This window comes from Pongo abelii, chromosome 5 (assembly GCF_028885655.2).
Source record: "Pongo abelii isolate AG06213 chromosome 5, NHGRI_mPonAbe1-v2.0_pri, whole genome shotgun sequence".
NCBI lineage: Eukaryota > Metazoa > Chordata > Mammalia > Primates > Hominidae > Pongo > Pongo abelii.
The window spans coordinates 53,317,927-53,345,906 of NC_071990.2; the positions used below are offsets into that span (position 1 = coordinate 53,317,927).

The 27,980-nt window shown below is 41.3% G+C and overlaps 1 pseudogene; it reads right to left on the minus strand.

Annotated features, from left to right (window-relative positions):
* Positions 1-5,553: 5,553 nt before the first annotated feature.
* Positions 5,554-27,865, minus strand: LOC100446214 (glutathione S-transferase A1-like; annotated as a pseudogene).
* Between the last annotated feature and the right edge of the window lie 115 nt (positions 27,866-27,980).

Consider the following 27,980-nt stretch of genomic DNA (forward strand, 5'->3'; position numbering starts at 1 on the left):
CAACCCCCCAGCTCTGTTATTAAACATTAAGATTCTTCTTGAAAAGTTTTATGGTTGTTGAGTTTAGAAGAAAAATATACTTGCCTTTAAAAACTAATGTAATTCTTTTTTTTTTTTTTTTTTTGAGATGGAGTTTCACTGTTTTTTTCCCAGCGTGGAGTGCTATGGCGCAATTGCAGCTCATGCAACCTCAGCCTCCCAGTTTCAAGTGATTCTCCTGCCTCAGCCTCCCAAGTAACTTGGATTACCAGCACATGCCACCACACCCGGCTAATTTTGTATTTTTTTTAGAGACAGGGCTTCAGCATGTTGGCCAGGCTAGTCTCCAACACCTGACCTCAGGAGATCCACTTGCCTCAGCCTTCCAAAGTGCTGGAATTACAGGCGTGAGCCACTGCACCCGCCGTCAACTGATGTACTTCTACAAAAGTATGTATGACTTAAATTTAGACATCAAAATCTTTTTTTTATACTTTAAATTCTGGGGTACATGTGCAGATCGTGCAGCTTTGTTACATAGGTATGCACATGCCATGCTGGTTTGCTGCACCCTTCAACCCGTGATCTACGTTAGGTATTTCTCCTAATGCTATCACTTCCCTAGCCCCCCACCCCACTATAGGTCCCAGTGTGTGATGTTACCCTCCCTGTGACCATGTGTTCTCCTTGGTCAACTCCACTTATGAGTGAGAACATGCGGTGTTTCGTTTTCTGTTCTTGTGATAGCTTACTGAGAATGATGGTTTCCAGCATCATCCATGTCCCTGCAAAGGACATGAACTCATCCTTTTTTATGGCTGCATAGTATTCCATGGTGTATATGTGCCACGTTTTCTTTATCCAGTCTATAATTGATGGGCATTTGGGTTGGTTCCAAGTCTTTGCTATTGTGAACAGGGCTGTAGTAAACATACATGTGCATGTGTCTTTGTAGTAGAATGATTTATAATCCTTTGGGTATATATCCAGTAATAGGATTGCTAGGTCAAATAGTATTTCTAGTTCTAGATCCTTGAGGAATCGCCACACTGTCTTCCACAATGGTTGAACTAATTTACACTCCCACCAACAGTGTAAAAGTGTTGCTATTTCTCCACATCCTCTCCAGCATCTGTTGTTTCCTGACTTTTTAATGATCACCATTCTAACTGGCATGAGATGGTATCTCATTGTGATTTTGATTTGCATTTCTCTAATGACCAGTGATGATGAGCTTTTTTTTATATGTTTGTTGGCTGCATAAATAGACATCAAAATCTTTTAAATGTCTACATTTTAAAATGTGGCAACTCACCTGTTCTGTGATTAGATATTTTGATGTTGCACTTTCCTAACTTGGGAAATGGAAATAGCATTATTCAGCAGAAAGAAAGGGAGAGTGAAGTTCACACAAAAGTGTGGGGTGTGGTTGTTTAATTGTTATGGACTAGAGTTCACAGTGTCGTGATTCCAATCCCCACACTAAGCTCCCTTAGCCATTGATTGAGGATCATGTTTCAAAAGGAAATGAATTTTTATCTTACATAACATTTTATTACAACACTCCTGCTGATAACTAACATATCGCCTCTCAGTACGAGGTTTCCAAGGGTCAGGCTAAGACTGGGGCAGAGGTTACCATTGAACTTTGTTGGGTCAACAGAAAATGAGAACCAGAGAGCTCAAGGATTTGCTATGGGTCACACACACATGCTCCTCATTCATGATCAGTATCTAGGGAGTGTGTCTACCTTCTGCAACAATCCTGGGAAATGGCTCCTAATAGCCATTCAATGGGCACATTGAGTTTCAGAAAGCTAAAGCACCTGTCTCATGCTGCACACTTAGTGAGTGTTGGATCAGCCTGAACTCCTTCTGATTGCAGGTCCAGAGCTTTTCCACTCCACCCCATAATCTGGCTCTCTGCTCCTGTCTGAGAAGTTGTTTTATATTTTTCTATTCAGAGTATATTAGCCAACTAAATGTTGGAAGGAGAGGGTGAGAGGGGAACATCTAATTCATGAGTTCTTACTTTTAGCAACTTTTCAGGGGCTTGCTTGGAAGAAAAAAGTAATAAAAGTGTGTCTTTCTCTACTTTGACAACCTAAAATCCAGAGTGAGTTGAAGACTAGTATAACTGTATTTACATCAATTAAAAATGGGCTTAATTTGAAAGGAATATAAGCAATGGTAATTCCAGGAGTAAATTAAAAGAGTTACGTCTCTGAGGTGGTCCCAGTGACACTGTTTCTTATCGGAGAGAAGAGAGAATGAGATAAACCATGACTCCTCCCATTACAAGGTTCATAAAAGCTGTAGGTTGTTTAGTCTCTGAGCCTCAATTTTCTCTTCTTAGAGTAGAGGTAGTTATTTCTGCTTTTGAGGGCTGTTGAGAAAGTTAAATGAGATAATGTACAAAAAATTCATAGTAGGAACTCAGCAATGGGTGTTTGCTCTTGTCCCAGTGCTTGGAAGATGGGTGAGTCTCTGGACACATTGAGTAGCCCATGGATCCTCTTTCTTTGATCTATCTATCCATCAATTATTTTACCTATCAACAATCTATGTATATGTATCTATTTATAATCCTTATCTGTCTACCCATCCATGTATGTATTATTTTATCTATCAATCGTTCTATGCATCTGTCAGTAATCTGTCTCTTCATCATCTATTATCTATCTATCCATATTTCTAGATCTCTATATTTTGTCCATAGAACTCTAGTAGCAATAAATTTTTATATGAATCCAGACTTATATCAAATCTGTCATATGGTGGCTCTCTGTTTCTCTATCTCTTTCCTTTTTAGCTCCTGTACAGAGGTTAATGATATTCACTAATCAGTCCACCTGGATTAACAGGAAGTTTTCAGTGACTGTCCAAGCAGTGGGGCACATCAGTAACACAGCCTTGCTTAGCCCCATGAAGTCATGTAGTCCCATGGTTCTCAACCAGGGGGATTTTGCTCCTCTGCTCCAGAGGACATTGAACAAGGTCTAGAGACATTTTGGGTTGTCACATCTGCGGGGATGGAGAGGGGGATACAAATCAGATAGGTGGAGGCCAGGGATGCCTAGAAACATCCTAGAGTGGGCGGGACAGATCTCCATTCAAAGAATTACACAGTTCAAAGGGCATCAACAGTCAGAGCCTCTTTCTTAGCTATCCTCTAGATTTGCCATGAGTTGGTAGTACTCCAGAGACAGAATATGACTTGTCGTCAAGCTAATTAGTGGCAGAGGCTTAACTAGAATCTAGTCCTCCTGATATTCAAACTAATTTATTCTAGTTATAATAAACCTTAGTTTTGAATTTTCACAGCCAATATAGTATTACAGTATCACAACTTACAACACTTGTGTTTTGACTACTTATATAGAGAAAGAAATTTTTGCATACATTGCCACTTCTTCCAGCACTGATTATTCTCAGATTGTTTAAAATGCTACCATTTCTTTTTTCTCCTCATGCCATTGTTTCCCATACCATTAAATTCTGAGGCCCTGGTTTTCTAAATTCTTCATTTTTACATTTCTGTAAAGATATATCCAACAGAAAAGAAACAAACAATTCTTGAACTGTCACCCAAACACACCAAGATGGCACGATATGAGTAAAAACAGACTTTTCCTTGTGCTAAGGATACATATTAGCATATTTTTCTAGGAGGATAGAAAGGAGCATGTGAGGCAATGTAGAGAGATTTATAAGATCAGTACTTACTTTGTTAAACGCTGCCACCGTCCTGGCTTGGCAACTGAATTCCAGGTCCTAATGTATTTATAAGCACTTTGTTCCTTTCAATAGTTGCCTCCCACTGGAAGAAGGGTCAAGTTAGGGAAAAGCAACTCCCACACATTTCATGGCCAAGGGGCCACCTACTGGATTCTAAGACATGAGGCAAGTGATCTGCTTATCAGAAGAAACTGGTTAATATGTTCCTTTTCAAGGTTGGCAATTAAAGTTTAAACAATACATTTCACCCAGATTTGGCTCTTTTTGCAAGTCAGCAGAAGCTGGCTTTTTAAAGATGCTTTTTTTCATGAGTTGGATGCAAAGACTAGGGCAACTGAAAAATCTCTATTGTGAGCATAGCTGGGAGGGGATGTCTGTGAAGGGCAAGCTGATGCCACCCTTTTCTTACTGGGTTGCCAAATAAAATATAGGACATCCATGTAAATGTGAATTTCAGGCAAACAATCAATAATTTTTTAGTTATAGCTATGTTCCAAACACAGTATGAAACCAGATTATACTGAAATATTATTTACTGTTTATCTGAAATTCACATTTAGGTGGGTATACTGTATTTTATCTGCCAAATCCGGAAACCCTATTTGCATATGCTTTCCTCTTTGCGTCACTCAAATTGCCCATAATATAACAAATCTGAAAGCATCCATCACCTGGATTCATCAATTGCAAATAATCTTTCTTCATCTATATCATATAGGGGGTTATGTTGGCCCCCTAGAAAGATAGGTCCATACAGAAATCCCTAGATCCTGTGAACGTGATCTTATTTGGAAAAAGGTTTTTTGCAGATGTAATGAAGTAAAAGAATTTGAGATGAGATCATCTTGGTATATCTGGAAAGGCCCTGAATCCAATGACGATTGTCCTCACAGCAGAGAGAAGAGAAGACACAACACACAGAGGGTGAGGTGCAGGAAGACAGAGGCAGAAATTAGAGTGATGTGGTCATGATCCATGAAAGTCCAGAAAGGCCAAGAGCCCCCAGAAGCTAGAAGACGCAGGGAAGGATTCCTGGAAATCACTCCTAATCCAAGCATGCTGGCACAATGACACACCAGGGAAAAATAATTTTGCATATAGTTACTTATATGTAATTCGCATATACCATCTGTATCTTGGCAGCCCAGGCCTGAGTGGCACTGAAGGAACTGAGGGAAGGCTCATGCCTGGGGCCTCACACAGCCTTAAGGAGCAGAGTGAGGATGAGCCAGGAGCACACATACTGTAAGGGAAAACAGGGTGGCCTGAGAGCAGACGATGGGTCTGTTTGCTCTTCAATATTTCCTCACCTCCTAGAAAACTGAGGAATCCACAGCAGAAAGAATGGTTGTGTTGCAAATGGATAAGGAAGAATGCTTTTATCAGAAATAAAATGACGGTCCAAGAAAAGAAGAAAATGTCTTTATGCCATTACCCAGAATGGTAACTCTTTTCCTGTGCATACCTGAAAATGTCAGAAGTATATTTCTACGTTGACATTTTAATAGATTGTATGACAAATTGAATGTTGCAGGGCAATTCTTGGAAAAGTCAAACAAAACACATAACCTACATTATTTTTTTACTAAACTTTTAATTCCAAGAAAGTGGTAGGTTAGGAGGAGATTGGAAATCTTAATTCATATCAGATCCTAATGAAAAGAAATTAATTTTAACCAAGTTGACAAATAGGAGATTTATTATTTAATTAGTATGTAATTGGAAAGAGTTCATTAGCTTCACAACAGGCACAATCCACACTTAGGTAAAGTACTTTATTGTTGCAAAACTTTAGAATGTTGGTCTTGCATGTTCTTGGCCTCCATGGCTGCTTTATTAAAACCTGAAAATCTTTCTTGCTTCTTCTAAAGATTTCTCATCCATGGGAGGCTTCCTTGGGCTGCCAGGCTGTAGAAACTTCTTCACCGTGGGCAGGTTGCTGATTCTGGTTTTCAGGGCCTGTAATTCACAATGCACAGCCTCAGAGTGAAGCCAAGGCCTTCCACCACCATTTACACCACCCAGAAAATCTGAGACCCTTCTACACAAAGACCAAGCAAGTCTGCGCCATCAGCACCAGCATGGAGGCAGAAACAGACACTGAGCAAGAAATGAAGATGAGAAGAATAACATGGAGCTCACTTGTATTTTCCCAAAAGATGTCTTTCAGATTTTAATCAGTTCAGCCATCCCTTTCTTCTTACATAATAATCCTATAGATTAGTGACTCTTGTATAAGACAAGAAAAAACAATGTGCCTGTGAGATATCAACACAGATGAGTCTCTAAGCAGAAGTGAAAATATGGGGAAATGAGTTGGAAAGGAAAATGTTACAGAAAACATTAAAGACAAACCATGGGACCACCTTTTCTCAGTGAGAGATACAGTGTAGGGGGCCAGTGTGCTGGAGAGCTGTGCAGAAAGGAACATAATGTCAGACAGCAGGAGCCAGAGCCTAGGGAGGAAACCAGATGGAAAGGGCTCTGCTCAGACCGACTCAATGTGGGAAGACAAGGGCACATATGGGATAAAGGACATCCCAGAGAACTGAGGAACAGAAACCACATTGAAATAGAGGGATGAGGAGACATGCTGGGCCCTGGGTCATTTCCATGATAAAAGGCAAAATACTCTTCATGGGGTAGCATGCACCACAAATTTCCTTTCCATAACAAAAGTGTTTTCATTCTTCAAAATTGGAGCCTGGAAGCTCATTTTGGAGACTTTGGGGCACTGAAGGCCTGGTGAAGGTTGGGGTCAAAACATGCTCAGTCCCAGGTACCAGATACAAGATCCCAAGATGGAAGATATGGGTCTGCCTCTCTGAGGACTGTGAAATGGGTCACCTTCAGCAGAGGGAAGCTGAAGATAAGGCTAGAGTCAAGCTCTTCCATGTAGTAGAGAAGTTCCACCAGGTGAACGTCAGCCCAGCTCAGCTTGTTGCCAACAAGGTAGTCTTGTCCATTGCTCTTTAAGACGTGGAGAATTGGAGGAATCAAATCAGGATCACATGGGCAGTAAGGCTGGGACCCCTGCTTCTCCATCACATGTGCAGTAAGGCTGGGACCCCTGCTTCTCCCCGAGTCTTTCCAGTCTGACTCTCCCATTTCTGCTGCCTCACTGCACAGGTGCAGAGATCCAGACCTTTCTCCACATTCCCTATTTCACTGAGGGAGTAAGAAGTGTAGCCCTGCTCACTCCTCACTTGGAGCTCAAGCTCTCATTTTCTCTTCTGGTCCACATCACTATGGCATCTACACCACCCGCCCAGCTTGCTTCTTCCACATGGGCCAGGGGCTTAGCACCTGCCGCCACATACATATTCTGTCTGTCCCAGGCCCTACAGTGTGGAGCCCTCACATTTAGGACGTGGCTCTACATTCTGCTCTCTCTGTCTCCAATCTCCCTTGGGCAGCGACTCCACCTTCATGACAACACTCTTCCCCCAGGAGGAGACTATTTCAGAGTCCTCATTTCTCCTTCTCCGCTCTCCTCATTCACTGCTCTATCTCCCTTGGATCTGAAGTAAACCTGGGTGAACCTGAATTCATCATCTTTCTTACAACATTGACTCTGACTCCTAACCAGCACTATGTTATAATTTGCAAGCTGAAGCGTTTAGGGGTGAACTGCACTGATGTCTGCAACTTATTATAAAATACAAAATCTTCCTCTGCATCCCACAGTCACTCTCTTTTTAATAAATACCCATCCCTGAAACTACAATATTCTCTGGTTGGGCAATTGGTCTTGTGTCTTCCTACACAGGGTGCCAGAATATTTTCTGATGGATCACTTTCATCATGTTCGTCTTCAATAAAAGTCCATGGAGTTCCATAGACTCAACAGCAACCTCTAGTGTGGTCCAGAGCCTTCCACAGCCCATGTTCTACTTATGAACATGAAATTTTGTTCAACAGAGAATTTCATGTTGGGGTCTAGTAAATTAAAATTTTGTTGGAAAATTATAGCTTGTGTATAAGTGTTACAATTGTTCCTCCAAGTCTATTTGCATAAAAAGCCTTGAGAGTCAGAGTGCTGCATTGGTGTTCAGGAAGTCTCACTGAAAGTGAAGGTCAGTGCCCCAGGAATGCCCAGCCACTATTTTTCTACTGGCCTCTAAACTGAGTGATGCAAAACGCTGAACAGCTTCACTTATTTTTTCAAAGGCAGGGAAATAGCGATTTTTTGTTCTCTGTTGGATCAAGGCAAGCTTGGCATCTTTTTCCTCAGGTTGTCATATGGGCAGAGGAAGGATCATTTCACCCAAATCTGCTATACCTTCTGTATACATACCAATCCTGAAAGATAGAAACAACCAAATGGTCAAATGTCTTCTGCCTTAGATTTTATAGGTTTATAAAAAACCTAAGAGAATACAGTGTCAGGTGGTCAAAGTAATTCACCTCCAGTGGGTGCCTTTTATATTCTAGTCATTATGCTCCGATTTTTACAGGTATATTAACATTTATTTCTTAAAACAACCTATCAAGGTAGATATATCTCTAAATTTTGTTACACACATGACCAATACAGGTAACAAGAGCATCGGTGGTCACAGTCATGAGATAATTGGTGGAATCACTGCCAGTACCCATTGGTGCTTTGCCAGGACTGACCATCTCTATTGTGGTTTGCTCTGTGCATGAACTTAGTGTGAGTCAAATGGCCAAAGACCTGCCTCCTACAATTTTAAAAGAGTCCCTGGCACAGCCATCTCAGCCATGTTCCTCATCCTCTCTCATCATTTTACAGCTCCCAGGGCTGCTTCTATGCCTCACATTAGCAGTTCCTCCAATTACATCCATGAAACACATTTCCACAGCCCTCTCCATGTGCTGTTACCCAACTCTAGCCATGTGTGCCTTTCTTGAGACCCCACCTAAAAGATTGTCTTCCTTGGTGAAATTCTCTATATAGTTACAACCAATGCAAACTTTTCCTCTTTTGTGTCAAACTGAGGTTTCACAATCCTTTATTTTTTATTATACTTTAAGTCCTGGGGTACATGTGCAGAAAGTGCAGTTTTGTTACATAGGTATACAAAACCATGGTGGTTTGCTGCACCCATAAACCTGTCATCTACATTAGGTATTTCTCCTAATGCTATCCCTCCCCTAACCCCCCACACCCTGACAGGCCCTGGTGTGTGATGTTCCCCTCCCTGTGTCCATGTGTTCCCCTTGTTCAACTCCCAGTTATGAATGAGAACATGTGGTGTTTGGTTTTCTGTTCTTGAGTTAGTTTGCTGAGAATGATGGTTTCCGGCTTCATCCATGTCCCTGCAAAGGACATGAACTCATCCTTTTTATGGCTGCATAGTATTCCATGGTGTATATGTGCCACATTTTCTTTATCAAGTCTATCATTGATGGGCATTTGGGTTGGTTCCAAGTCTTTGCTATTGTGAACAGTGCCGCAATAAACATACGTGTGCATGAGTCTTTATAGTAGAATAATTTATAATCCTTTGGGTATATACCCAGTAATTGGATGGCTGGGTCAAATGGTATTTCTAGTTCTAGATCCTTGAGGAATCACCACACTGTCTTCCACAATGGTTGAACTAATTTACACTCCCACCAACAGTGTATAAGCATTCCTATTTCTCCACATCCTCTCCGGCATCTATTGTTGCCTGACTTTTTAATGATCACCATTCTAACTGGCTTGAGATGGTATCTCAATGTGGTTTTGATTTGCATTTCTCTAATGGCCAGTGATGATAAGCTTTTTTTCGTATGTTTTTTGGCTGTATAAATGTCTTCTTTTGAGAAGTGTCTGTTCATATCCTTCACCCACTTTTTGATGGGGTTGTTTTTTTTTTTCTTGTAAATTTGTTTAAGTTCTTTGTAGATTCTGGATTTTAGCCCTTTGTCAGCTGGATAGATTGCAAAAATTTTCTCCCATTCTGTAGGTTGCCTGTTCACTCTGATGACAGTTTCTTTTGCTGTTCAGAAGCTCTTTAGTTTAATTATATCCTATTTGTCAATTTTAACTTCTGTTGCCATTGCTTTTGGTGTTTTAGTCACAAAGTCTTTGTCCATACCTATGTCCTGAATGGTATTGCCAAGGTTTCCTTCTAGGGTTTTTATGATTTTAGGTCTTACATTTAAGTCTTTAATCCAACTTGAGTTAATTTTTGTATAAGGTGTAAGGAAGGGATCCAGTTTCAGCTTTCTGCATATGGCTAGCCAGTTTTCCCAACACCATTTATTAAATAGGGAATCCTTTCCCCATTGCTTGTTTTTGTTGGGTTTATCAAAGATCAGATGGTGTAGATGTGTGGTGTTATTTCTGAGGCCTCTGTTCTGTTCCATTGGTCTTTATATCTGTTTTGGTACCAGTAACTTGCTGTTTTGGCTACTGTAGACTTGTAGTATATTTTGAAGTCAGGTAGCGTGATGCCTCCAGTTTTGTTCTTTTTGCTTAGGATTGTCTTGGCTATGCAGCCTCTTTTTTGGTTCCATATAAAATGTAAAGTAGTTTTCTCCAATTCTGTGAAGAAAGTCACTGGTAGCTTGATGGGGATAGCATTGAATCTATAAATTACTTTGGGCAGTATGGCCATTTTTATGATATTGATTCTTCCTATCCATGAGCGTGGAATGTTTTTCCATTGGTTTGTGTCCTCTCTTATTTCCTTGAGCAGTGGTTTGTAGTTCTCCTTGAAGAGGTCTTCCACATCCCTTGTAAGTTGTATTTCTATTTATTTTATGCTCTTTGTAGCAATTGTGAATGGTAGCTCACTCATGATTTGGCTTCCTGTTTGTCTGTTATTGGTATATAGGAATGCTTGTGATTTCTGCACATCGATTTTGTATCCTGAGACTGCTGAAGCTGCTTATCAGCTTAAGGAGATTTGGGGCTGAAACGATGGGGTTTTCTAAATATACAACCATGTCATCTGCAAACAGAGACAATTTGACTTCCTCTTTTCCTAATTGAACGTTCTTTATTTCTTTCTCTTGCCTTATTGCCCTGGCCAGAATCCCCAATACTATGGGAGTGGTGAGTGAGGGCATCCATGTCTTATGCCAATTTTCCAAGGGAATGCTTCCAGTTTTGCCCATTCAGTATGATATTGGCTGTGAGTATGTCATAAATTGCTCTTATTATTTTGAGATAGGTCTCATCAATACCTAGTTTATTTTATTAGGAGTTTTTATCATGAAGGGGTGTTGAATTTTGTCAAAGACCTTTTCTGCATCTATTGAGATAATCACGTGGTTTTTTCATTGGTTCTGTTTATGTGATGGATTACATTTATTGATTTGCATAGGTTGAACCAGCCTTGCATCCCAGGGATGAAACCCACTTGATTGTGGTGGATAAGCTTTTTGATGTGCTGCTGGATTCGGTTTGCTAGTATTTTATTGAGGATTTTTGCATCGATGTTCATCAGGGATATTGGCCTGAAATTTTCTTTTTTTGTTGTGTCTCTGCCAGACTTTAGTATCAGGATGATACTGGCCTCATAAAATGAGTTAGGGAGGAGTCCCTCTTTTTCTATTGATTGGAATAGTTTCAGAAGGAATGGTACCAGCTCCTCTTTGTACCTCTGGTAGAATTTGGCTGTGAATCCATCTGGTCCTGGACTTTTTTTGGTTGGTAGGCTATTAATTATTGCCTCAATTTCAGAACTTGTTCTTAGTCTATTCGGGGATTCGACTTTTTCCTGGTTTAGTTTGGAAGGGTGTATGTGTCCAGGAATTTATCCATTTCTTCCAGATTTTCTAGTTTATTTGAGTAGAGATGTTTATAGTATTCTCTGATGGTAGATGGTATTTCTGTGGGATTGGTAGTGATATCCCCTTTAGGATTTTTTATTGCATCTTTTTTATTCTTCTCTCTTTTCTTCTTTATTCATCTGGCTAGTGGTCTATCTATTTTGTTGATCTTTCCAAAAAAACCAGCTCCTGGATTCCTTGATTTTTTGAAGGGTTTTTCATGTCTCTATCTCCTTCAGTTCTGCTCTGATCTTAGTTATTTCTAGTCTTCAGCTCACTTTTGAGTTTGTTTCCTCTTGCTTCTCTAGTTCTTTGAATTGTGACATCAAGGTGTCGATTTTAGATCTTTCCTGCTTTCTCTTGTGGGCATTTAGTGCTATAAATTTCCCTCTACATACTGCTTTAAATGTGTCATAGAGATTCTGGTACATTGTGTCTTTGTTCTTATTGGTTTCAAAGAACATCTTTATTTCTGCCTTCATTTCTTTACTTACCCAGTAGTCATTCAGGAGCAGGTTGTTCAGTTTCCATGTAGTTGTGCAGTTTTTGAGTGAGTTTCTTAATCCTGAGTTCTAGTTTGATTGCACTGTGGTCTAACAGACTGGTTCTTATGATTTCCATTCTTTTGCATTTGCTGAGGAGTGTTTTACTTCCAATTATGTGGTCAATTTTAGAATGAGTGTGATGTGGTGCTGAGAAGAATGTATATTCTGTTGATTTGGGGTGGAGAGTTCTGTAAATGTCTATTAGGTCCACTTGGTACAGAGCTGAGTTCAAGTCTTGGATATCCTTGTTAATTTTCTGTCTTGTTGATCTGTCTAATATTGACAGTGGGGTTTTAAAGTCTCCCACTATTATTGTGTGGGAGTCTAAGTCTCTTTGTAGGTCTCTAAGAACTTGCTTTATGAATCTGGGTGCTCCTGAATTGGGTGCATATATATTTAGGATAGTTAGATCTTATTGCATTGATCTCTTTACCATTATGTAATGCCCTTCTTTGTCTGCTTTGATCTTTGTTGGTTTAAAGTCTGTTTTATCAGAAACTGAGATTGCAACCCTTGCTTTTTTTTGCTTTCCATTTTGCTTGGTAAATATTCCTCCTTCCCTTTATTTTGAGCCTATGTGTGTCTTTCCATGTGAGATGGGACTTCTGAATACAGCACAGCAATGGGTCTTGTCTCTTTATCCAATTTGCCAGTCTGTGTCTTTTAATTGGGGCATTTAACCCATTTACATTTAAGGTTAATATTGTTATGTGTGAATTTGATCCTGTCATTATGATGCTAGCTGGTTATTTTGCCCATTAGTTAAGGCAGTTTCTTCATGGCATCGATGGTCTTTGCAATTTGGTATGTTTTTGCAGTGGCTGGTACCAGTCACTTTCAAATACACCAATCAAATACAGATTTGGTCTTTTCACATAGTCCCATATGTCTTGGAGGCTGTTCATTTCTTTTCACTCTTGTTTCCCTAATCTTGTCTTCTCACTTTATTTCATTGAGTTGATCTTCAATCTCTGATATCCTTTATTCTGCTTGATTGATTCGGCTATTGCTACTTGTATATGCTTCATGAAGTTCTCATTCTGTTTTTCAGCTCCATCAGGTCATTTATGTTCTTCTTTAAACTGGTTATTCTAGTTAGCAATTCATCTAACCTTTTTTCAAGGTTCTTAGCTTCTTTGCATTGGGTTAGAACATGCTCCTTTAGCTCAGAGGAGTTTGTTATTACCTACCTTCTGAATCCTACTTCTGTCAATTTGTCAAACTCATTCTCTGTTCGGTTTTGTTCACTTGCTGGTGAGGAGTTGTGATCCTTTGGAGGAGAGGAGGTGCTCTGGTTTTTGGAATTTTCAGCCTTTTTCACTGTGTTCTTCCCATCTTCGTGGATTTATCTATGTTTTGTCTTTGATGTTGGTGACCTTCAGATAGGGTCTCTGAGTGGACATCCTTTTGGTTGATGCTGATACTACTCCTTTCTGTTTGTTAGTTTTCCTTCTATCAGTCAGGCACCTCTGCTGCAGGTCTGCTGGAGTTTGCTGGAAGTCCACTCCAGACCCTCTTTGCCTGGGTATCACAAGCGGAGGCTGCAGAACAGCAAAGATTGCTGCCTGTTCCTTCCTCTGGAAGCTTCGTCCCAGAGGGACACCCAGTGGATGCCAGCCAGAGCTCTCCTGTATAAGGTGTCTGTCGGCCTCTACTGGGAGGTGTCTCCCAGTCAGGAGACACGGGGATCAGGGATCCACTTGAGGAGGCAGTCTGTCCCTTATCAGAGCTTGAACGTTGTGCTGGGAGAACCACTGCTGTCTTCAGAGCTGCCAGGCAGGGATGTTTAAGTCTGCTGAAGCTGTGCCCATAGCCACCCCTTCCCCCAGGTGCTCTGTCTCAGGGAGATGGGGGTTTTATCTGTAAGTCCCTGACTGAGGCTGCTGCCTTTTTTTCAGAGATGCCCTTCCCAGAGAGGAGGAGTCTAGAGAGGCAGTCTGGCCACAGAGGCCTTGCTGAGCTGCAGTGGGCTCTGCCCATTTCGAGCTTCCTGGTGGCTTTGTTTACACTGTGAGGGGAAAACCGCCTACTCAAGCCTCAGCAATGGCAGATGCCCCTCCCCCCACCAAACCCAAGCATCCCAGGTCGAGCTAAGACTGCTGTGCTGGCAGCAAGAATTTCAAGCCAGTGGATCTTAGCTTGCTGGGCTCCATGGAGGTGGGACCTGCTGAGCCAGACCACTTGGCTCCCTGGCTTCAGGCCCCTTTCCAGGGGAGTGAACAATTCTGTCTCGCTGGCATTCCAGGTGCCACTGGGGTATGAAAAAAAAAACACTCCTGCAGCTAGTTCAGTGTCTGCCCAAATGGGCGCCAAGGTTTGTGCTTGAAACCCAGGGCCCTGGTGGGGTAGGCACCGGAGGGAATCTCCTGGTCTGCCGGTTGTGAAGACCATGGGAAAAGTGCAGTATCTGGGCCGGTGTGCACTGTTCCTCCCAATACAGTCTGTCATGGCTTCCCTTGGCTAGGGGAGATAATTCCCCAACCCCCTGTGCTTCCCGGGTGAGGTGACACCCCACCCTGCTTCGGCTCACCCTCCAAGGGCTGCACCCACTGTCCAACCAGTCCCAATGAGATGAACTGGGTACCTCTGTTGGAAATGCAGAAATCACCCTCATTCTGCCTCAACCTCGCTGGGAGCTGCAGACTGGAGCTGTTCCTACTTGGCCATCTTGCAAGTCTCCCCACAATGCTTTTTAAAACAACAGCTTTATTGACATATAGCCACCTACTATAATTGTGACTTGTTAAATTATACTATTGAGTGGTTTTTAGTGCATTCAAAGATTTCTGCAAAAATCATGGCAGTCTAATTCCAGAATATTTTTTATCACTCTGATAAGGACATCTGTACCATTAGTGGTATTCCTCATTTTTCCCCAAGCCCCACTCCTTTACTTCCAGGCAACCTCTAGTCTACTCTCTGCCTCTACAGATTTGCATGTTCTGGACATTTCATATGAAAAGGATCCTATAATACGTGGCTTTCTGTGTCTTGTTTCTTTTGTGTAACATATCTTTATGGTTTAACCATCTTGTAGCATGCATCAGTACTTCATTCCTTTTCATCACCAAATATCATTCCATTGCATGGCTAAGGTGCATTTTTCTCCTCCATTTATTGACTGATGGATATTTGGGTTGCTTCCACTTTTTGAATACTATGAATATTGTTATTTGCATGGTTCATTTATGTAAAAGATTTAGTGTGGATATAATTTTGATTATTTGGGGATACAGCTATTAGAGGAACTGTGGGGTCATTGGTAATACTATATTTAACTTTTTGAGGTGTTGCCAACAGTTCCATTCAGGATTTATTTTGAATCATGCAGTCTCATCACAACAGCAAGGAGACCCCTTGGCTTTGCTGGTATTGAATAAATCTGGCTGCTTCAGCCTTGTATCCATGTGTCAAGGTAACCCCAGCATCCTTGGCACCAGCCTCTACAGGCACTGCTCAGGTGTTCCAGTCCATATAATTGATTGGTAATTTAGGTTTCTGGTCATCATTCTTGGAATTACTGGGACCTGAGATTCAGCTTCTTTGCCACCTTCCCTCCCCAGTCCTTCATCTGCAGACTCTCAAACATTCTATGTCTGTCCTAAGCTATAGGCTGGAATCCAGTATCTGAAATCCTTAGCACCTGGAATCATGATTTGCCATCATCCTGAGTTCATGGTTCGTCAATATTTGGAAACCTCTGTCAGGGTGCTGGATCCATGGACTGCATCCTCTTCTAGAATCACCCTCGCCTGAACCCTCCCCGTGGTCACTGTTCCTTCATCTCCGTGGAATTCTGCAATACTGGACCTCAGCATACATGCCCAAGGCCCAGCCTGCTGCTGGTCATGATGCTGCTGCCATAGTCCCACCCACTCAAGGAAGGACCTAAATCACTCTGTGTTCTCTGTTGATGGAAGAACAGAAAATATACCGTACAGGGCTCTCTCCTTTATGTCTTTCCCATAGAAGTTTTATTTGCTGGCAATGTAGTTGAGAATGGCTCTGGTCTGAACCAGCTTCATCCCATCAATCTCAACCATTGGCACTTGTTGGAGCATAAAACTCCCATCTTTAGAAAGAAGGAAAAAAGGAGAGTGAAATGTCTATGGAACCCACTCTTTCCATATGAAAAAATGGTATGGAAATTACTAAATTTGTGAAATGAAAAAGAAATTATTGCCTGGTAAGATTTCACTTGAAACAACTTTTTGTTTTGTTTTGTTTTTGAGACAGAGTTGCACTTTGTCACCCAGGCTGGAGTTCAGTGGCGTGATTTTGGCTCACTGTAACCTCCGCCTCCTGGGTTGAAGTGATTCTTCTACCTCAACCTCCTGAGTAGCCGGGATTACAGGTGTGCGCCAACGTGCCTGGCTAATTTTTATATTTTTAGTAGAGATGGGGTCTCACCATGTTGCCCTAACTGGTCTCATACTCCTGATCTCAAATGATCCACCCACCTCAGCCTCCCAAAGTCCTGGGATTATAGGCATGGGCAATTGCACCTGGCCCAAACAACATTTTTAAAAAGCTTCCTGTAGTTCTTCTTTTTCTTAAGAAGCTTCCTTTTACTTTTTATCAATTTATTTCATTCATGTTTTTATTTCCCCTCCAGATACATAGTAGGACTCTTGTATTTTTGTGTTGATTTATCTTCATGGATATTTTAGGAAGAGGTTGGGACAAGTTACAATAGGACTGGCAACAAGATGCCTTTTAAAATGGGAAGTTCCCAAAGTGAGTCTCATGGTGTTTGTGACATTTAAGGCAATTTCTGAGAGGTTTTTATGTAAGGGTCCCTTTCTCTGCTCTTCAAAGCCTGCAATAGTGCTGCAGTGTTACCTTGTCATGCTCCCCCATGAAAGAAAAAACTCAAGACTGTGGCCACATCGATTGCTCCTCCTTTAGTCTAATGCATGTTCTTGCATGTCCTTGGATGGGGAGAGTGTGGGATCCCGAGCTGATGACTGCAGCTCATTCACGGTGCCCCAAGCATGAAAACAAAGACAGGGCTTTCTCAGGGCGTGGGAGATGATTCCTCTAGCAAATACTCTGAGAGGTCTGGTCTTTTAGTCTGGAGAGAGTTGCCAGACTTGATCACGGAGCCACATCCCTTCCATTTTAACCACTTTCTCCCTCTGCACCATGTCCAAATACCACACCCCACACACATAGGCATTGCCGGCTGCTCAAACCTCCCCATGTACCTTCTAGTCGATACTATCATCAGAGGCACTTAGAGATTGATCTTACTTTTTTTTTTTTTTTGAGATGGAGTCTTGCTCTGTCACCCAGGCTGGAGTGCAGTGGTGCAATCTCAGCTCACTGCAACATACACCTCTATGGCTCAAGCGATTCTACTGCCTCAGCCTACTGAGTAGCTGGGATTACAGGTGCACACCATCATATCTGGCTAATTTTTTTATTTTTAGTAGAGACTGGGTTTCACCACATTGGTCAGGCTGGTCTCAAACTCCTGACCTCATGATCAGCCCGCCTTGGCTTCCCAAAGTGCTGGGATTACAGGCGGGAGCATTTCTTAACTTTTCCAAATCTTCTGCAGATTCTAGAAATTTCTCTTCAAAATGCAAGCAGAAACAGTAAATGGGTTCTTGTTAGTTCATTCTATTATAGACTTGTAATGTTGAATGGCCCCTATCTGGTGCATGATTTGGAGAATATAAGATTTCTGAGTTTGGCAGGGTACACAGAGGGGGCTGGTCATGGCCATTTGGAAATTTAGACCTGGTTTATCGAGAAAAGTGCATGGGTCACAGCACATAACTGCTCAAAATTCTAGTTCACTTCACCTCCAGCCTGATCTCATGAATGTCTATGATTAGGTCATGTTTTGAGAGGGGACATCACTGGAGAAAAGGCACTGAGCAGTTATTCTACTTATGGTGTTGTCATATCTTAGGAAAGCCTGTGTCTCCAGGTGAGATCAGACCACAACCTTGTGTCTCCCCAGTGTGGGGTATGCCATGGGCTAATGGCCACCAAATATTCTGCCACCAAAGAGCCTCTGCTATAATTTATATCACCCCACTTTTCAGGAACCCTGCTAAGGGTGAAATAGGTTGCAGCTGTTGCACAGCTTTAACACTTGCAACTACAATTTTCTCTTCTGAAGTACATGTGACCCAATAGGGTAAAATTCTCAATTTAATAAAGGAATTAGAGTCCCACACTAACTTATTTTTCATGAAAACCTCTGGTTTCTGATGTGATTTTGTGGGTTCAATATCACCATTTTCATGTACTGACTTCTTGACTTTGGACATGTTACCAAAACTCTCTGTGTCTGAGTATGCTAATCTATGAAATGGGTAAACTTATGGAACTTCTGGTATAGGTTGATATCAAGATTTAATTACAAGGTCACGCAAAGCACTTAGAAAAGTAGCAAGTGATAGTAACTTCTCATTAAATATAAATTATTGGGGGTGGAGCCAAGATGGCCAAATAGGAACAGCTCCAGTCAAGAGCTCCCAGTGTGAGCAACGCAGCAGACAGGTGATTTCTGCATTTCCAACTGAGGTACTGGGTTCATCTCACTGGGGAGTGTCAAATACTGGGTGCAGGGCAGCGGGTGCAGCACACCGAGTGTGAGCCAAAGCAGGGTGAGACATCGCCTCACCTGGGAAGCAAAAGGGGTCAGGGAATTCCCTTTCCTAGTCAAAGAAGGGGGTGACAGATGGCACCTGGAAAATTGGGTCACTCCCACCCTAATACTGTGCTTTTCCAACAGTCTTAGCAAACTGCACACCAGGAGATTATATCCTGTGCCTGGCTCAGAGGGTCCTACGCCCACAGAGCCTCTCGCTCATTGCTAGGACAGCAGTCTGAGATCAAACTGCAAGGCGGCAGTGAGGCTGGGGTAGGGGCACCCGCCATTGCCAAGGCTTGAGTAGGTAAACAAAATGGCTGGGAAGCTCGAACTGGGTGGAGCCCACCGCAGCTCAGGGAGGCCTCCCTACCTCTATAGACTCTACCTCTGGGGGCAGGGCATAACCGAACAAAAGGCAGCAGAAACCTCTGCAGACTTGAAAGTCCGTGTCTGACAGCTTTGAAGAGAATAGTGGTTCTCCCAGCACGCAGCTTGAGATCTGAGAACAGAGAGACTGCCTCCTCAAGTGGGTCCCTGACCCCTGAGTAGCCTAACTGGGAAGCACCCCACCATAGGGGCAGTCTGACACCTCACACGGCTGGGTACTACTCTGAGACAAAACTTCCAGAGGAACGATCAGGCAGCAACATTTGCTGTTCACCAATATCCACTGTTCTGCAGCCTCCGCTGCTGATACTCAGGCAAACAGGGTCTGGAGTGGACCTCTAGCAAACTCCAACAGACCTGCAGCTGAGGGTCCTGACTGTTAGAAGGTAAACTAACAAACAGAAAGGACATCCACACCAAAACCCCATCTGTACGTCACCATCATCAAAGACCAAAGGTAGATAAAACCACAAAGATGGGGAAAAAACAGAGCAGAAAAACTGGAAACTCTAAAAAGCAGAGCGCCTCTCCTCCTCCAAAGGAACGCAGCTCCTCACCAGCAACGGAACAAAGCTGGACAGAGAATGACTTTGACGGATTGAGAGAAGAAGGCTTCAGACGATCAAACTACTCTGAGCTAAAGGAGGAAGTTCGAACCCATGGCAAAGAAGTTAAAAACCTTGAAAAAAAATTAGACGAATGGCTAACTAGAATAACCAATGCAGAGAAGTCCTTAAAGGACCTGATGGAGCTGAAACCCACGGCACAAGAACTAAATGACAAATGCACAAGCCTCAGTAGCCGATTCAATCAACTGGAAGAAAGGGTATCAGTGATGGAAGATCAAATGAATGAAATGAAACAAGAAGAGACGTTTAGAGAAAAAAGAATAAAAAGAAATGAACAAAGCCTCCAAGAAATATGGGACTATGTGAAAAGACCAAATCTACGTCTGTTTGGTGTGCCTGAAAGTGACGGGGAGAATGGAACCAAGTTGGAAAACACTCTGCAGGATATTATCCAGGAGAACTTCCCCAATCTAGCAAGGCAGGCCAACATTCAAATTCAGGAAATACAGAGAATGCCACAAAGATACTCCTTGAGAAGAGCAACTCCAAGACACATAATTGTCAGATTCACCAAAGTTGAAATGAAGGAAAAAATGTTAAGGGCAGCCAGAGAGAAAGGTCGGGTTATCCACAAAGGGAAGCCCATCAGACTAACAGCTGATCTCTCGGCAGAAACTCTACAAGCCAGAAGAGAGTGGGGGCCAATATTCAACATTCTTAAAGAAAAGAATTTTCAACCCAGAATTTCATATCCAGCCAAACTAAGCTTCATAAGTGAAGGAGAAATAAAATCCTTTACAGACAAGCAAATGCTGAGAGATTTTGTCACCACCAGGTCTGCCCTAAAAGAGTTCCTGAAGGAAGCACTAAACATGGAAAGGAACAACTGGTACCAGCCACTTCAAAATCATGCCAAATTGTAAAGATCATCGAGGCTAGGAAGAAAATGCATCAACTAACGAGCAAAATAACCAGCTAACATAATAATGACAGGATCAAATTCACACATAATAATATTAACCTTAAATGTAAATGGGCTAAATGCTCCAATTAAAAGACACAGACTGGCAAATTGGATAAAGAGTCAAGACCCATCAGTGTGCTGTATTCAGGAAACCCATCTCACATGCAGAGACACACATTGGCTCAAAATAAAGGAATTGAGGAAGATCTACCAAGCAAATGGAAAACAAAAAAGGCAGGAGTTGCATTTCTAGTCTCTGATAAAACAGACTTTAAACCAACAAAGATCGAAAGAGACAAAGAAGGCCATTACATAATGGTAAAGGAATCAATTCAACAAGAAGAGCTAACTATCCTAAATATATATGCACCCAATGCAGGAGCACCCAGATTCATAAAGCAAGTTCTTAGAGACCTACAAAGAGACTTAGACTCCCACACAATAATAATGGGAGACTTTAACACCCCACTGTCAACATTAGACAGATCAACAAGACAGAAAGTTAACAAGGATATCCAGGAATTGAACTCAGCTCTGCACCAAGCGGACCTAATAGACATTTACAGAACTCTCCACCCCAAATCAACAGAATATACATTCTTTTCAGCACCACACCACACCTATTCCAAAATTGACCACATAGTTGGAAGTAAAGCACTCCTCAGCAAATGTAAAAGAATGGAAATTTTAACAAACTGTCTCTCAGACCACAGTGCAATCAAACTAGAACTCAGGATTAAGAAACTCACTCAAAACCGCTTAACTACATGGAAACTGAACAACCTGCTCCTGAGTGACTACTGGGTACATAACGAAATGAAGGCAGAAATAAAGATGTTCTTTGAAACCAATGAGAACAAAGACACAACATAGCAGAATCTCTGGGACACATTCAAAGCAGTGTGTAGAGGGAAATTTATAGCACTAAATGCCCACAAGAGAAAGCAGGAAAGATCTAAAATTGACACCCTATTATCACAATTAAAAGAACTAGAGAAGCAAGAGCAAACACATTCCAAAGCTAGCAGAAGGCAAGAAATCACTAAGATCAGAGCAGAACTGAAGGAAATAGAGACACAAAAATCCCTTCAAAAAATCAATGAATCCTGGAGCTGATTTTTTGAAAAGATCAACAAAATTGATAGACCACTGCAAGACTAATAAGGAAGAAAAGAGGGAAGAATAAAATAGATGCAATAAAAAATGATAAAGGGGATATCACCACCGATCCCACAGAAATACAAACTACCATCAGAGAACACTATAAACACCTCTATGCAAATAAGCTAGAAAATCTAGAAGAAATGGATATATTCCTTGACACATACACTCTCCCAAGACTAAACCAGGAAGAAGTTGAATCTCTGAATAGTCCAGTAATAGGCTCTGAAATTCAGGCAATAATTACTAGCTTACCAACCAAAAAAGTCCAGGACCAGATGGATTCATAGCCGAATTCTACCAGAGGTACAAGGAGGAGCTGGTACCATTCCTTCTGAAACTATTCCAATCAATAGAAAAAGAGGGAATCCTCCATAACTCATTTTATGAGGCCAGCATCATCCTGATACCAAAGCCTGGCAGAGACACAACAAAAAAAGAGAATTTTAGACCAATATCCTTGATGAACATCGATGCAAAAATCCTCAATAAAATACTGGCAAACCAAATCCAACAGCACATCAAAAAACTTACCCACCATGATCAAGTGGGCTTCATTGCTGGGATGCAAGGCTGGTTCAACATACGCAAATCAATAAACGTAATCCAGCATATAAACAGAACCAATGACAAAAACCACATGATTATCTCAATAGATGCAGAAAAGGCCTTTCACAAAATTCAACAACACTTCATGCTAAAAACTCTCAATAAATTAGGTATTGATGGGACGTATCTCAAAATAATAAGAGCTATCTATGACAAACCCACAGCCAATATCATACTGAATGGGCAAAAACTGGAAGCATTCCCTTTGAAAACTGGCACAAGACAGGGATGCCCTCTCTTACCACTCCTATTCAACATAGTGTTGGAAGTTCTGGCCAGGGCAATCAGGCAGGAGAAAGAAACAAAGAGTATTCAATTAGGAAAAGAGGAAGTCAAATTGTCCCTGTTTGCAGATGACATGATTGTATATCTAGAAAACTCTGTCATCTCAGCCCAAAATCTCCTTAAGCTGATAGGCAACTTCAGCAAAATCTCAGGATACAAAATGAATGTGCAAAAATCACAAGCATTCTTATACACCAATAACAGACAAACAGAGAGCCAAACCATGAGTGAACTCCCCTTCACAATTGCTTCAAAGAGAATAAAAGACCTAGGAATCCAACTTACAAGGGATGTGAAGGACCTCTTCAAGGAGAACTACAAATCGCTACTCAATGAAATAAAAGAGGATACAAACAAATGGAAGAAGATTCCATGCTCATGAGTAGGAAGAATTAATATCATGAAAATGGCCATACTGCCCAAGGTAATTTATAGATTCAATGCCATCCCCATCAAGCTACCAATGACTTTCTTCACAGAATTGGAAAAAACTACTTTAAAGTTCATATGGAACCAAAAAAGAGCCCGCATTGCCAAGTCAATCCTAAGCCAAAAGAACAAAGCTGGAGGCATCACGCCACCTGACTTCAAACTATACTACAAGGCTACAGTAACCAAAACAGTGTGGTACTGGTACCAAAACAGTGTGGTACTGGTACCAAAACAGAGATATAGACCAATGGAACACAACAGAGCCCTCAGAAAGAATGCCACATATCTACAATTATCTGATCTTTGACAAATCTGACAAAAACAAGAAATGGGGAAAGGATTCCCTATTTAATAAATGATGCTGGGAAAACTGGCTAGCCATATGGAGAAAGCTGAATCTGGATCACTTCCTTACACCTTATACTAAAATTAATTCAAGATGGATTAAAGACTTAAATGTTAGACCTAAAACCATAAAAACCCTAGAAGAAAATCTAGGCAATACCATTCAGGACATAGGCATGGGCAAGGACTTCATGTCTAAAACACCAAAAGCAACGGCAACAAAAGCCAAAATTGACAAATGGGATCTAATTAAACTAAAGAGTTTCTGCACAGCAGAAGAAACTACTCTCACAGTGAACAGGCAACACACAGAATGGGAGACAATGTTTGCAATCTACTCATCTGACCAAGGGCTAATATCCAGAATCTACAATGAACTCAAACAATTTTACAAGAAAAAAAAACAACCCCATCAGAAAGTGGGCAAAGGATATGAACAGACACTTCTCAAAAGAAGACATTTATGCAGCCAAAAGACACATGAAAAAATGCTCATCATCACTGGCCATCAGAGAAATGCAAATCAAACCACAATGAGATACCATCTCATACCAGTTAGAATGGCAATCATTAAAAAGTCAGGAAACAACAGGTGCTGGAGAGGATGTGGAGAAATAGGAACACTTTTACACTGCTGGTGGGACTGTAAACTAGTTCAACCATTGTGGAAGTCAGTGTGGCGATTCCTCAGGGATCTAGAACTAGAAATACCATTTGACCCAGCCATCCCATTACTGGGTATATACCCAAAGGATTATAAATCATGCTGCTATAAAGACACATGCACACGTATGTTTATTGTGGCACTATTCACAATAGCAAAGACTTGGAACCAAGCCAAATGTCCAACAATGATAGACTGGATTAAGAAAATGTGGCACATATACACCATGGAATACTATGCAGCCATAAAAAAGGATGAGTTCATGTCCTTTGTAGGGACATGGATGAAGCTGGAAACCATCATTCTCAGCAAACTATCACAAGGACAAAAAACCAAACACCGCATGTTCTCACTCATAGGTGGGAATTGAACAATGAGAACACATGGACACAGGAAGGAGAGCATCACACACCGGGGCCTGTTGTGGGGTAGGGGGAGTGGGGAGGGATAGCATTAGGAGTTATACCCAATGCTAAATGACGAGTTAATGGGTGCAGCACACCAACATGGCACATGTATACATATGTAACAAACCTGCACGTTGTGCACATGTACCCTAAAACTTAAAGTATAATTTTTAAAAAATCAAATATGTAGAAAAAAATACACACCAGATTTTGAATACTTAGTATGAAAAACAGAATAATTTTAATATATTGACTACATGTTAAAATAACATTTTAGATATATTGGGTTAAATATATTATTAAAGTTAATTTCATCTGTTTCTTTTTACTTTTTAAAATGTGGCTACTTAGAAACTTTAAAATTACATACAGGGTTGTGGCCCCCAGCACATCTCTATCAGGTACCCTAGGCTATTAAACTCCAAATTACCTAACTGCCTTTGTTCTAATTCAGTGCTTACCAAGGAACCTTCTGATTACTTATCTGAGCTTATAAGTACACCTCAGTAACAAAAAAAGGAGTATCATACTTAACAGACTTATGTATTCTGGACCCTTTAGGATATCTCCTCTCCCAAATGTAAAATAATAAATACCATTCTGGTTTCCATTAAAAAAAAGATATCCAACCAAATGATTTTTATTAAATATGCATTAAAACTCAAAATAAATAAATAAATAAAATTATCTTTAGAATTTTGAGATATAGCTGGCTATTTCATCATATCATCCTTAAAAAAATCTAAATCAATCTAAAATTGATGAAACTATACTTTGTTCTCGATCTACATCCAGTAATTTAAACCTTGGAGTAAATTACACCTTGTCCTGAGACAAGTCACTTTGGTGGAAATGGCAGCCAGCAACAAGGCTGTCTCAATCTGATCAGAAGCTATGAGTGGTTGCAGGTATTTAATACAGATATGAAATTCAGTTATTATGTAATGATGAAGTTGACTTAAATAGGCAGAATCTGTCAAACCAAAAGTCTAAGCAAAAGTTGTCAAGATTCTCTGGATTTCACTGTTGATATGATCTGGTTCCAATCTTGACTCTGCCTCATAATAGCTGTGTAATCTGGGAATCATCACTTAACATCTTCAAGCCTTAGTTTCCTCATCTGCAAAATGGAGAAAGAATATTTCCTTAATCAGAATTTTGTAATGTTTCAAAATGCATGATACAGGGCCTGACCCACATACATCAAGTAATAAATGGTAGTTGTGTTTGCAGTGACTAATTATACTTTAATGGAGTTCTTTATGGTGAAAATTCAAGAATTTGGGGGTTTCTAGCTTGCTCCGTGGTACAGAGTTTGTTGTGGATCTATGATCACACAGGACCAGGATCTAGAGGTCATGGTGGGTGTGTGCCAGCAATTAATATAGCATCCAGTTCAGGACAAACCTAAGGAACGGTGTGTGGTCCTGGCAGGAGGGTGACCGAGATGGAGTGGGATTGGCAAGTGGGATATGCTTGTGAGGCTGACAACTGGGTTGTGATCATCAGCCTTAGGGCACTGAGACCCCAGAAGCCTGAGCAAGGTCTGCAGTCAGCCCTGCCCCCGCCTTCAGTCAGGCTGGATGGAGACCAGGGAGCCTGGGTTCCTCCCAGCCTTGCCCCTCCCTCCCTCCTGCTGAACTCTTCCTACCCGGGCCCTAAACACATCCCTGAGCTGTAGAGCTGATGTCTGGGTGACAGGGTATTCATTTGTACAAAGAAAACAACCTGGCATGGCAGTGTTTGGATTTCTTATGTGCTTGTTTCCTCGTAGGATTGAGAAAGGATGAGGCTAAAGTCCCAAGCCCTCTTGAAGCAATGGAGAAAGTGCCGTCCCGAGGTTCAGGTTCATAGGGCGCTGTGAGGCTGAAGGGGCGCGCTAGAAGTTCCCTTCACAGGACGCCACCTCACCTGAAATCCTCCTTTTCTGCTGCCACCCGTGGGACAAGATCTGAGTTTGTCCATGACTCACTTCCCAGGAAAACCCTCAGGCAGTCGCTGAAGGACTCTGGTCTGGATTGGGAAGTGTTTTTCTCAGTGACACCTCTAGAGGGCAGCACTTAGCGGAGTCCCACAGACACCTCCCCGCATTTCCTACTCAAACACTGGGAGGATGGCCTGGTAACACTGGGGAATGCTTGGGTGTTCTGGAAGCCTCCACGCCTCACTTTAACCACGTGTTTACTTGTCTGCATCCTCATAGACATGTAGGCTGCCCCAGGGCAGGGACTCTTGTCTTGTTCATTGTCTATCTCCACGACCTACAACAGAACCTGGAATTAATGTGTCCAACCAAATAATTGCTGTGAATGTAGTCAATCTTTAATAGGTAGTTTGTTACAATCCACTCCCTTCTGCCTCTCATTTATAGTTTGCATTGTTCCTCGAATTATATACATTTTCTAATATTATGCGTCTTTATTGCTTTATCATGGAAATTACTAACTTGTATGAAAATAAATTAAAAAGCATAATGATTCTGCTTATACTTCTCACCTAGAATCAATAACTATCAATCAAAACCAGTGTGGTTTCATCTATATGTTCACCTACTTGTAATAATTCCAAGGAAATCACAGATCCATATGATTAATCCTTAAATACTTCAATGTGTTTTCCTAAAACATACTATTCTAAAGATAGACCTAGTACATTATCACACATGAAATATTAACAATAATTCTTTCATGTCATCAAATATTCAGTCAATATTCATATTTCTAATTGTATAAATACCATAATAATTATTATTATCATTTTATTTTTATTTTTTGAGACGGAGTTTCACTCTTGTTGCCCAGGCTGAAGTGCAATGGCGTGATTTCGGCTCACTGCAACCTCCGCCTCCCAGGTTTGAGCGATTCTCCTGCCTCAGCCTCCCGAGTAGCTGGGATTACAGGCATGCACCACCACACCTGACTAATTTTGTATTTTTAATAAAGACAGGGTTTCCCCATGTTGGTTAGGCTGGTGTCGATCTCCTGACACCCAGGACACCCCTGACACTCAGGTGATCTGCCCACCTCGACCCCCCAAAGTGCTGGGATTACAGGCATGAGCCACTGCACCTGGTCAATGCCATAATTATTTTTTATGGTTTGTTTAAATTCTAATCCACTTAAGTTCTACACTTTGTGATTAGTTTTTTAAATGTATTTTAATATTGAGGCTCTTAGATTACAAGAAATTTTAACAATTATTAGGTAAAATCTGTTCATCTTTTTCTTAATTATAGTCCATTTTTATTTAAGGCGCAATGCTTCAGTTAGTAATCATTTCATAGTTTCTGTGGGAAAAGTATGTGATAACACAATTTTAAATCCAACTTAAGATGACCTAACTCAGAACCTACCTCTACTCCAGCTGCAGCCAGGAGCCACCGGGTGGACTCCATTCTGCCCCGTGCATTGAAGTAATGGAGCCTGGGCTTCTCTGCCATGATAGCAGTCTCCTGGAGGTTTCTCTAAGCCTGAATGAATGAATGAATGAATGAATAATTGAAACCATAGAATCAAAAATGTACTTTAGGATGTGTAGTTGAAAACCACGAAAAA